This window comes from Chrysochloris asiatica, unplaced genomic scaffold, assembly GCF_000296735.1.
Source record: "Chrysochloris asiatica unplaced genomic scaffold, ChrAsi1.0 scaffold00304, whole genome shotgun sequence".
Classification (NCBI taxonomy): Eukaryota; Metazoa; Chordata; class Mammalia; order Afrosoricida; family Chrysochloridae; genus Chrysochloris; species Chrysochloris asiatica.
In genome coordinates this window covers 3,223,694-3,233,293 of record NW_006408822.1, presented here as the reverse complement: position 1 = coordinate 3,233,293, position 9,600 = coordinate 3,223,694, and the positions used below count along the sequence as shown (strand labels likewise).

The following is a 9,600-nucleotide window of genomic DNA, read 5'->3' as shown; positions in this document are numbered from 1 at the left end:
GGTTCTGGAAGTAAACAGGCATGAAGAATCATGGGAAAACACATATAGGAGTGCAATTCCAGGATTTCCATATACTCTCTCTGAGATTCCCTGTGCCCACTAATGATCTGAAGTCTTTGAACCTCTGTCCCTCCTGTCTTCAGTCTCACATTCTCAGTGGCCATGGCAGGCCTCCTTCAGAGAAGGCGTAGGGAGAACATGAACTCAATGGAATATGTTTGATACTTGGTTTACCTAATTGATCTTTAATTGATAATTTACTTAATTCCCATCCCAGTCTGATGAGTAATGAGTGTAGGGAGAGACATGAGAATAATGAGATTCAACCTAGGGAAGTCCATCACTCTGGTCCTTTAGGATATGGGAAAAATTGTGATGAACACTCCAAGCAAGGGAGTGAGGACAGTTCTATCTGAGAGAACTTGAAGGTTTTGTACCCAGGAGCTGTGGGCACTGTCAAGGCGGCCTGTGTTAATGAAAGATGTTGCTGGCTGGACGCTAAGTGAGGTGGAGTGCAGGCCTCACCACAGGTTGACTCAGTGCTCAGGATCAGGTTTTTGGTGACTGCTGGCTGAGTGTCATGTACCACCTGGCAGGTGAGCACCACATTCCCTGGGCAGGTGAGTTCACCAGGATCCAGCTCTTCAGGTTGTAGGTCCCATCCTTGTCCTCAGTGACAACTGAGGCTGAATCTGTTTGGGACACTTTACCATTCTCCATCCAGGTCAGTTCAAGGCTCTTGGGGTAAACCTTCTTCACTTGGTAGGTGGTCCTTGGAATGGGCAGTTGGATAACACTGAAGTAGTCTGACTTTGTGGAACAGACAGATCACAGAGGGAAGGATGGATGAGAGAGCACTTCTACCATCACAGCAAGGGAAGCACTGAGGACCGTGCTAGGCATGCAGCAGGTGCTCAAACAATGTATCTCTTTGCATCTTGAATGAAATCAGTAGGCACAGTTACAGGCACACAATTAGGTGCTCAAGTACTGATAGTTCCTTGTTGTTGTTGTTAAGTACCATCAAGTCGGTTCCGACCCATAGCAACTCTGTCTAGGGTTTCTGAGTATTGAAGTGCCGACCTTGCCAATCAAACTTACTTTGCAGTCCAGCGCATTAGCCCACATCGACACATGAGCTCAACAAACACAATGCCTTGCATGCAGACAGCATAGAATGACTAACAAAATGAATTAAATCACCAAGTATGTAGGGCCTCATAATGTAGTCAATGCTCAGTAATTTCTGCTGCTATAGGTGTCCTGGTACAGCACTGTCAGAAGAGCACTAGACCACAAGCCTGTTTGAACTGCAAGATTGGTGGTTCAGAAACACTTTACAGTGTCTCTATGTATCAGAACTGACTGGACAGCACTTAACAACAACAACAACAACAACAACAACACTATGGCACACCACTACCACGTACCACTTGTACTAGGTAGATGGCAGATGTGAAACTGAGATCTACCATTAGCATTACCATAGTGACAGGGCTGGGCAGATTGACTGGCACACTGTGGTTTATGGTAATTCGGAGGGATAATTAGGAATGAGCTCTGGTAGCGTAGTGGTTACGAATCCGGCTGTGAACCTTAAGGTCAGCGGTTCAAAACTACCAGCTGCTCTGCGGGAGAAAGATGAGGCTTTGTACTCCCGTAAGGATTTACACCCTCGGAAACCCTGTACAGGGTCGCTATGGGTCGGAACCGACTCAACGGCACTTAACAACAACAACAATTAGGAATTGGATTCCAGGCAGTACAAGTCCTTGAGGAAATCTGGGAGAGCAGGCCTGGGGGCAGATAAGGATGTAGGCTGGGTGTGAGTGTCATCTACCTCGGATGGTCTCAGACAAGTTGGCTGTCCCATGAAGAGTGGTCTGCATGGTAGTGAGGGCCACCTCACAGATGTCCTGAGAGTAGACGTCCTCTTGGGTCAGCTTCACCTGGGTCCTGCTAGAGATGTTGTAGGACACACTATCCTTTAGTGGGACCACGTTGGTCTGGAGAGCTGGGAGCTCATTCCCATTTTTGAACCACTTCAGGGTGACATCTCTGGGGGAGAAGCCATAGGACTCACAGGTGAAGCTCACTGTCTGCCCAGGTGAGATCCTTGCTGAGGGGCCCAATACCACGGGGGCAGAGGGCTTGACTACAAGAAGAAGCATTTGTAAGCAATAAACATGACTGCATCATTACCGTGACCGATAAGCGTGAGGCACTGTTCAGACTCCTCCTGCATCTTATTCTCTAACCTGCTGGGAGGGAGGGAGGTGTCACTGTCCTCATCTTAGAGCAGGATATTGTGGCTCCAAAGGTGAAGGGACCTGACCGACGCAGACAGTGAGTGGTGGTCCCCACATGAAATTCTGGGTCTGAGTCCAAGTCCACCTTCCTTTCTCTGCTCCAGGTGATTTCCCACCAAACTTACCATTAGAACAAAATTACCCATCAGTCTCACTGTTTGTATTGACTCTTCCTGGCTGGCCTCAACTGGAAGTCTTCCGTGTCGTTTTTGACATGTGTAGAAGTAAACACAGGGGAAGAAGTGGCCCAGTGGGGCTGCATGAAAGCAGAATCCAGTCTGACCTGCCCACTGGTGGTGTGAGTGCTGCACAAGGCAAGACCCTCCTCCTGCCATAACACTCTATGTTGGTTCATTTTAATGCTTATTGCTGCAAAACAGGAGAGCAGATTTTTAAAGGAGAGGGCTGGCGCATCCTCCACACTTTGACAAGCACAGTGGGGTGTTGCAGAGAGCAGGGGATGTGGAGCCAGGCTACTTGTGTATTCAGAGCCCAGCTTCCCTACCCGCCCACAGACAGGTCCCTCTCAGAAGCTCAGGTTCTCCTCTGTGAAAGGGGCAGGGAAGACTGCTCCCTCTCAACTCTGGTTATCAGGGTAAATGCCATCAAGGGGACAGATGGAGCCCCCTTTCTCCTCTAGTCCCTGCCTTGAGGAGAAAGACGGCATGGCCCAGAGAGATGGGCAGTGCACCAGGAGTCAGCAACTCTGAGATGGACAGGGCTCAGCCTCTTGCTCCAGTGACTCCTCCACAAGGGAAAGGGACACCCCACCTGGGAGCCTCAGTGTCTTTATCTGGAAACTCAGTGTAAAACTGATTTCCCTGCCAAAGTCCAGGGATGTGGGTAAACTCTGGTACTGTGTCTGGAGGGAATCTGACCTTTTTCACATAAACTACCCACACCCTCTGACCCAGCAGTGACACCCCCAGTGGACACCCCAGTGTGAGTAGGACAATCAGGTGCAGGTCATCCCTGACGATTGTATATCCATCCACAGGAGACTGGAAACTAAGTGATGGCGTTTCCTTATGATGAGGTGTTCTGCAGGCCTTAAAATCAGAGGAGAAGCTCTGGCTGAGGCTGAGAGAGGTTTCCAGTCACCTGTGGATTGGAGTGTGAGAGGCCTTCTCAACCTCTGAGGAAACAATGAAATGTAGCAATGCTGGTTCCTGCTCAGGGCTTCAGTTCAAGGAGCTTCTATTCAGTGTGTGGTGTGTGCAGGGCTCGTCCATGGACTGAGTGTACAATGTCAGAGCAGCCAGGAGCCTGTCCTGGAAGCAGACCTGGGTTCCCGTCCAGACCCCATCACTACCTCACTGTGTGATGATGGGCAGAGCCCAGTTTTTTCCTGGCCTCAGGAGTGAGTGGGGACTGAGCTGCACAGTGTCTACAGGACTTTGGGGTCTGACTTTCCACATTTAGGTGTTAGGAAGAGGATCCTGGGCCTTGGCAGACACCCAAATGGAGCATCCTCTTTGCTGCTTCAACCAGGTAACTAACTCCTAATCACCTACGTGGAGAGGTTCATCTCTGGAGTGAGGGACCTCCCAAGGTGGCCAGTTGGAGTCTTCTCCTCTCAGTGGAGCTGTCTGCCCTGAATCACATGGGTTCTCTTACCAGAGCCCACAGCAGAGCCAGTCCTCTGGGTATCTCCCCCAACAGGTCTCTCAGATCCACTCCTCATAGGACTTTTTGCTCAGTGTGCTGTATCTGAAGACAAATAAACTCACAAGCACTCTTGGCCCTGCACCAATCCTCTCCTCATTGGAGGGGGAGAGAAAGGAAACGTCTTGGGGAAGAGCTTGTACCCACTTGTTCATTGCTTTTCCAACCCCTAAGAGCAGAGCTGGGCACGCAGTAGGTCCTCAGAAATTATATGTCCAATAAGAGGAGACATGGCCATGGTGCAGGGAAGACTTGGGGCAGGAGGTAACCGGGACAATACCCACACATTCACTTCCCTCATTTGTGGGGACCACACTGGACAAGGCTCGGCATTCGAGCAGGTAACTAGGTTTGCAGACTTTTCTCCCTGTGAACCAGGGACCTTAAGCATGATCTCTAGGCTACAACTCCCTGCTCTGTAAAGGGGCTGGATGGTGACCAGGAATATAAACCCTCACCCCTGATACTTAGTTGTTGCTCAAAGAACACAGGTGTTATTCCTGAGCTATTGTCACACCAGGGGTGGGAGACCCCGTCTGTACTCACCACTCACAGTGAGCCGAGTCCCAGCACCAGACTTAAACTCCGTATCAGGGGTCCCTTTCTTGAACTTCACACAATAGTAGGTGTTGGCGTCGGCCGGGGTGATGTTACTGATGCTGATGGTAAAGTCCATATTGTTTCTTTGTATGAAGTCTGTCACATTTCTTACTCTGGGGTAGAGAGGTAAGTGTTCGTGGGTTCCTTTGAAATTGTAGATTAGCTGCCGATCTGGTCCAGTACCCCTGAACCAGTTAATGGGTCCCAAGGGTTGTAGAGAGGAGATTGTGCAGGGTAGAATGGCCGTCCCTCCAGCTGTTGCCGATACCATCTCAGGTTGAGTCACCTGCAGCTCCTCCTCACCTGTCACTCCTGCAGGGAACACAGGGCTGTTATTCATCCCATAGGATCCTGTTTTCTCAAGTGTGTATCAGCAACAACTTCCACTCTCTGATGCAAACCATGACCCAGCCTTGTGTTCAGCAAGACCCACACCCATCTCATTGACTCCTCACCACTGCCAGCATGCTGACACTGGATGACAAATGGGAAACAGAGGCAGAGTGTGGTGTGCACCCAGTCTGAGGGGAGTTCTTAGCCCTCTCTGGAAGAGCCGTGTGGAAGCTGGACTCTAGACACAAACCTGCATTGAGTAGGAGGAGACGGGGCCTGCTGTTCCTGACAGAGGACCCGGTCTGGGACAAGGCTTAGGTGTGGGACAGCATGTGTACATGGGGCTCAGAAAGGAGCCTCGGTTGTGTTTACACCTGACCAGGAGCAGCCCCAACAGGAGCCGTACTCAGTGGTCTCAGTTCCCCATGTTGTGGAGCAGAGGAGAGATACAAGGTGTGAAGTGGAAGGCCTTGGGTGTGACCCTGGGCATCACTCAGGTGTATGACAAGGCCAAATGAGGGTACTCATGAAAGGGAGTCCTACAAACTGCCTCAGTATGGTGGTTCCTTTATTGTTGCTGAGCCATAATTTCCTCTTCTGTCGACTAGTTACTGTGACCCCATCTGGAATCTTAGAGACGGTTAAATACATTATTGGTAGAGACCATGTCAAAAGGAGAGATTGGCCTTTGGAGTCATCAGACCTGGTTGAAAACCTGGCTGGACCCTTATCCATGTGTGACTCTGGAGATGGTATAGCACCCCACCCTCTGCTTTGTTCTGAAAGGAAAATGAGGCCACACATTGACGTCAGTGAGTAGTGTGCTGGAACAAGGAGCTTATTGTTGACACGATGTGAGCAGTGATGGAGTGGGGAAAGGACCGCTGTTCAGATGCCCTCCAAACTGCTGATGCCCCTACAGACCTGGTCACTGTTGGAAAAGGGGCACATGGTAGTCCAGGATATAAGGCTCCAAGGAGGAAGGAGCCAGAAACCCTAATCAAAGGCCACTTGGATAACAGGAGACAGAAGCCTGCTAGAGCAGTTGTCGGATGGACAAGGGGAGACCAGAGGCATAAGGACAAATGGGAAGAAGGACTTTACTGTAAGACATTTAGGCACCATGGAGAACAACCCAGGACTAGATTGTGACAACTTGGGGATAAGATAAGAGGAAATACAAAGATACAGACCACAGTGACTTGGGAGACACACAGTTGTTGTTGTTTTTGTTGCTAGGTGCCTTCCACCCCCTAGTGCTGCTATGCACACCAGAACAAAACACTGCCCATTTCTGAGCCTACCTCACAATTGTTGCCGTGTTTGAGCTCATTGATGCTGCCACTTTGCCAATCCATCTTGCTGGGGATCTTCCTCTTTGTCTCTGACCCACCACCTTACCAAACATGAGATCCTTCTCCAGTGACTGGTCCCTTTTGCCAATCTGACTGAAGTATGAGAGAGGAAGTCTGGTCATCCTGGCCTCCAAGGAACACTCTGGCCATACTTCTTCCAACACAGTTCTATTTGTTCTTTTGGAAGTCTATGGTAATTTCAATATTCTCCCCCAATACCATAACTCAAATCCCTCATATTTTCTACGATCTTCCTTGTTCTCTGTCCACCTTTTGCATGTATATGTAGCTACTGAAAATACCATGGCTTGAGTGAGGCACACCTTAGTCCTCAAACTGACATCTTTGCTCTTCAACACTTTAAAAAGTTCTTGTGCAGAAGATTTGCCTAATGCAATACGTCATTTGATTTCTTGACTGCTGCTTCCATGAGTGTTGATGATTGATCTGAGCCAAATGATTTCTTTGACAGCTCCAATCTTTTCTCCATTGATAAGAATGTTGTTTATTGGTCCAGTGGTGAGGATTTTAGTTTTCTTTACAATAAGCCTCATGGCAGGGACAATTCATGGTATTTCAGCACTGAAGATGAAATTGACTGGAAATTCTGCTTAGAGATCCACAGACTCTGAGGAGAGTGGACAGTGAAGACACGGATTCCCCTCTGAGCCAACTCATCATCCATAATGTGGGGCATGGGCATCTACTTCAAGGACAATCCTAAAGACTGTATGGCCCAGTCATCCATAGTACCTGTCACATAGGTGGTGCTACCCAAATTCTGCTGCTGCCCCATCATTATCATCACATAGACACATGACTCATATTTGATTTTCTCATGACCCTCAAATCCTCCCACTAGCATTGTGAGTTCCACAAGGGACTCTTTCTAACCCCTGGCCTGGAACACAACAGTGGGAAAAACCATGATGTTTTCTAATCGATTCCAACTCATGGCGACCCTGAGTGTCTCATAATGCACCCTGTCTTCAATGGGCTTCAAGGCTATGACTTTTTTTTTTTGGCATGGTATAATCTCTATTTATTTATTTTGTTTTCTTTTTATTGTGCCCTCCAAACTGGAATAGGTTAAATGGAAGAACATTGGCTTTACACCATCATTTCATTGCAAAGATTAAAATCTCCTCCAGGCATCATCATTCAACAGTATTTGATTCTTTTCACTCTGGCTTTTTTGGAGGGCAGATGTGTGTGTGTGTGTGTGTGTACAAAAACACTCAGGAATATATAATAATTTAAGAAACCAAAGGGCACATTCTGCAATCCTGCCTACTGGTCGCCAGCGCTCAGACCCTCTCTTTCCATGAGTCTAGAGGCCTCAACTTCTCCCTCTCTCCATGTCCTCATTTCTGCCTCCATCTCTGGTGTTGCTGTTTCTCTGGACAGGGTCCCACATTCGGCTTGTGCACTTCTCCCTTGATGGTCCTAGGCTCTTCTGTTTCTGGAATATAAGATTAATTACTGCCCACTTTATGTTACAAATCCTCTACCTCTACCGTTGTGACTATCACAATTCATCATGTTAACATTTACTCCCTGTGGAATCATGAGAATCTTATCCCCATCCGTTTTTACCAGACCCGTCTAGACAAGATGAAAACTATTAGGTGGGACACTGTCTTCCCCTGCATACTCTTAAACTAAACTCCCTCTTGAAAACTTGTAAGCCAGTCACTTTGTGCTTTTATAGCCCCCTCAATTTAGGTAGCCATTGTCTAAATTGCCTTTCCCTATCTACTGTGTAAACATAGAGGCTAGGATTAATACTTGATGTGTAGATTCCTTCTCTCTCAGTTGGCATTCTGAGTTACTACATCCATAAGTATATGTTAAGTTCATCGAACTGCAGCAATTTACTCTTGTTTCTTTTATCAAAACTTTTCATTTTTTTGTCTTCCTCTAGTCAAGTTCTGAGAAGTCCTGGTGTGGCGCTGTGGGTTAATGCGCCAGACTGCAAAGCCTTGTGAACTACAAGGTCAGTGGTTCAAGCTCACCAGTAACTCCTTGGAAACCCTATTCAGGGTCGCTATGGGTCGGAACTGACTCAATGGCATTCAACAACAACAACAACAACAACAACAACAACAACAAAGTCGAGTTCTGATTATCAAGCCCTCAAAGCTAGGTCAAATGGATATTTTGTTCAAGTCTGGGCATTCTTGTGCATCTCCCCTCATGTCATATCAGCTGGATGCTTCACTCTCAGCTCTAGCCCTCTGTGGCTATGTCCTTGTCCATGGACTCAGGAGTTCCCAGGTCTCACCACACTTACGACCAACCAGCTCTTCCTCTTTTCTCTCTCATCTCCAGGACAATGGGAGTCTATGGAACATGGTTGAAGTCAGCCCATTTCTTCATTGCTGTCAAGGCTATGACGTTTGGGAAACAGATCACAATACCGTTCTTCAGAGCTGCCTCTGGGTGAGTGCCAATAACTCTCCTTTCAGCTAGTTGTAGAGTGTGGTTTCATTGTTTGTACCATCCAGAAATATCAGACATACATATGAGACCCGCAGTAGAGGAGCTGCACGTGAAGGACACAAAGATGGCCATTGTGGCAGAAGCCCATATAGAAAGGGCTTTGTGGGTGGTATGAGAATAGGCTGGCAAGATGGACAAGGCCAAGATGGCTCCACATTGCACAGGCCATGGTACAGACTTAAATCTTTCTCTAAATGTAGACAAAACCACTGGTAGGCTCTAAGCAGGACCTGAGACGAGTTGTTCACTGCAACTTCTGTTGGGTGAAGAGACTGAAGGGGACAAGGGTGAAAACAGAAGAACCAGGGATGAGGATGACACAGCCTTCAGAGGCCAGCCTGGTGTCGACTCCTAGTTCTGTGCTTACAAGTGGTGGGACAATCCCATCACCTCTCTGAGCCTCCATCTCTTCATCTGTCTGATGGGTCTTATAATCCTTCTCATCTCAGAGCTGTGATGAGAATTCCCTGAGACAAATCAGAGCATAGTGATCCAGCACATGGGCTGTGGGCTCAATGAACAAGATCCTCTTTGGTTTGATTTTAATTTGTTGAATTGATAATTGCGATCAAAGTGATCATAATAAGGCCACCAATATAACTAAGAGCAAATTGGTTTTAACTCTCACGAGGTGTGTGGCTTAAGAAGGGATGTAGGCTTGGAGGATCCTCAGTTTCTTTCTCTGTAAAATGGGATGAAGGACTTCATAACTACTGGCCAGCACAGTTTAGAAATCCTTCACCACAGGTGATTTACTATCCCTCCCTGGCATGCCACAGCTCTGCTAGGTCACAGTGGTTAGTCCCTTCCTCTCTCTAGGCCTCTTTTTCTTGGCT

The 9,600-nt window shown here is 47.8% G+C and overlaps 1 pseudogene; it reads right to left on the bottom strand.

Moving 5' to 3' along the window:
- The window catches only part of LOC102824309, a 22,026-nt pseudogene that overhangs the window by 596 nt on the left and 11,830 nt on the right, over positions 1–9,600 (bottom strand).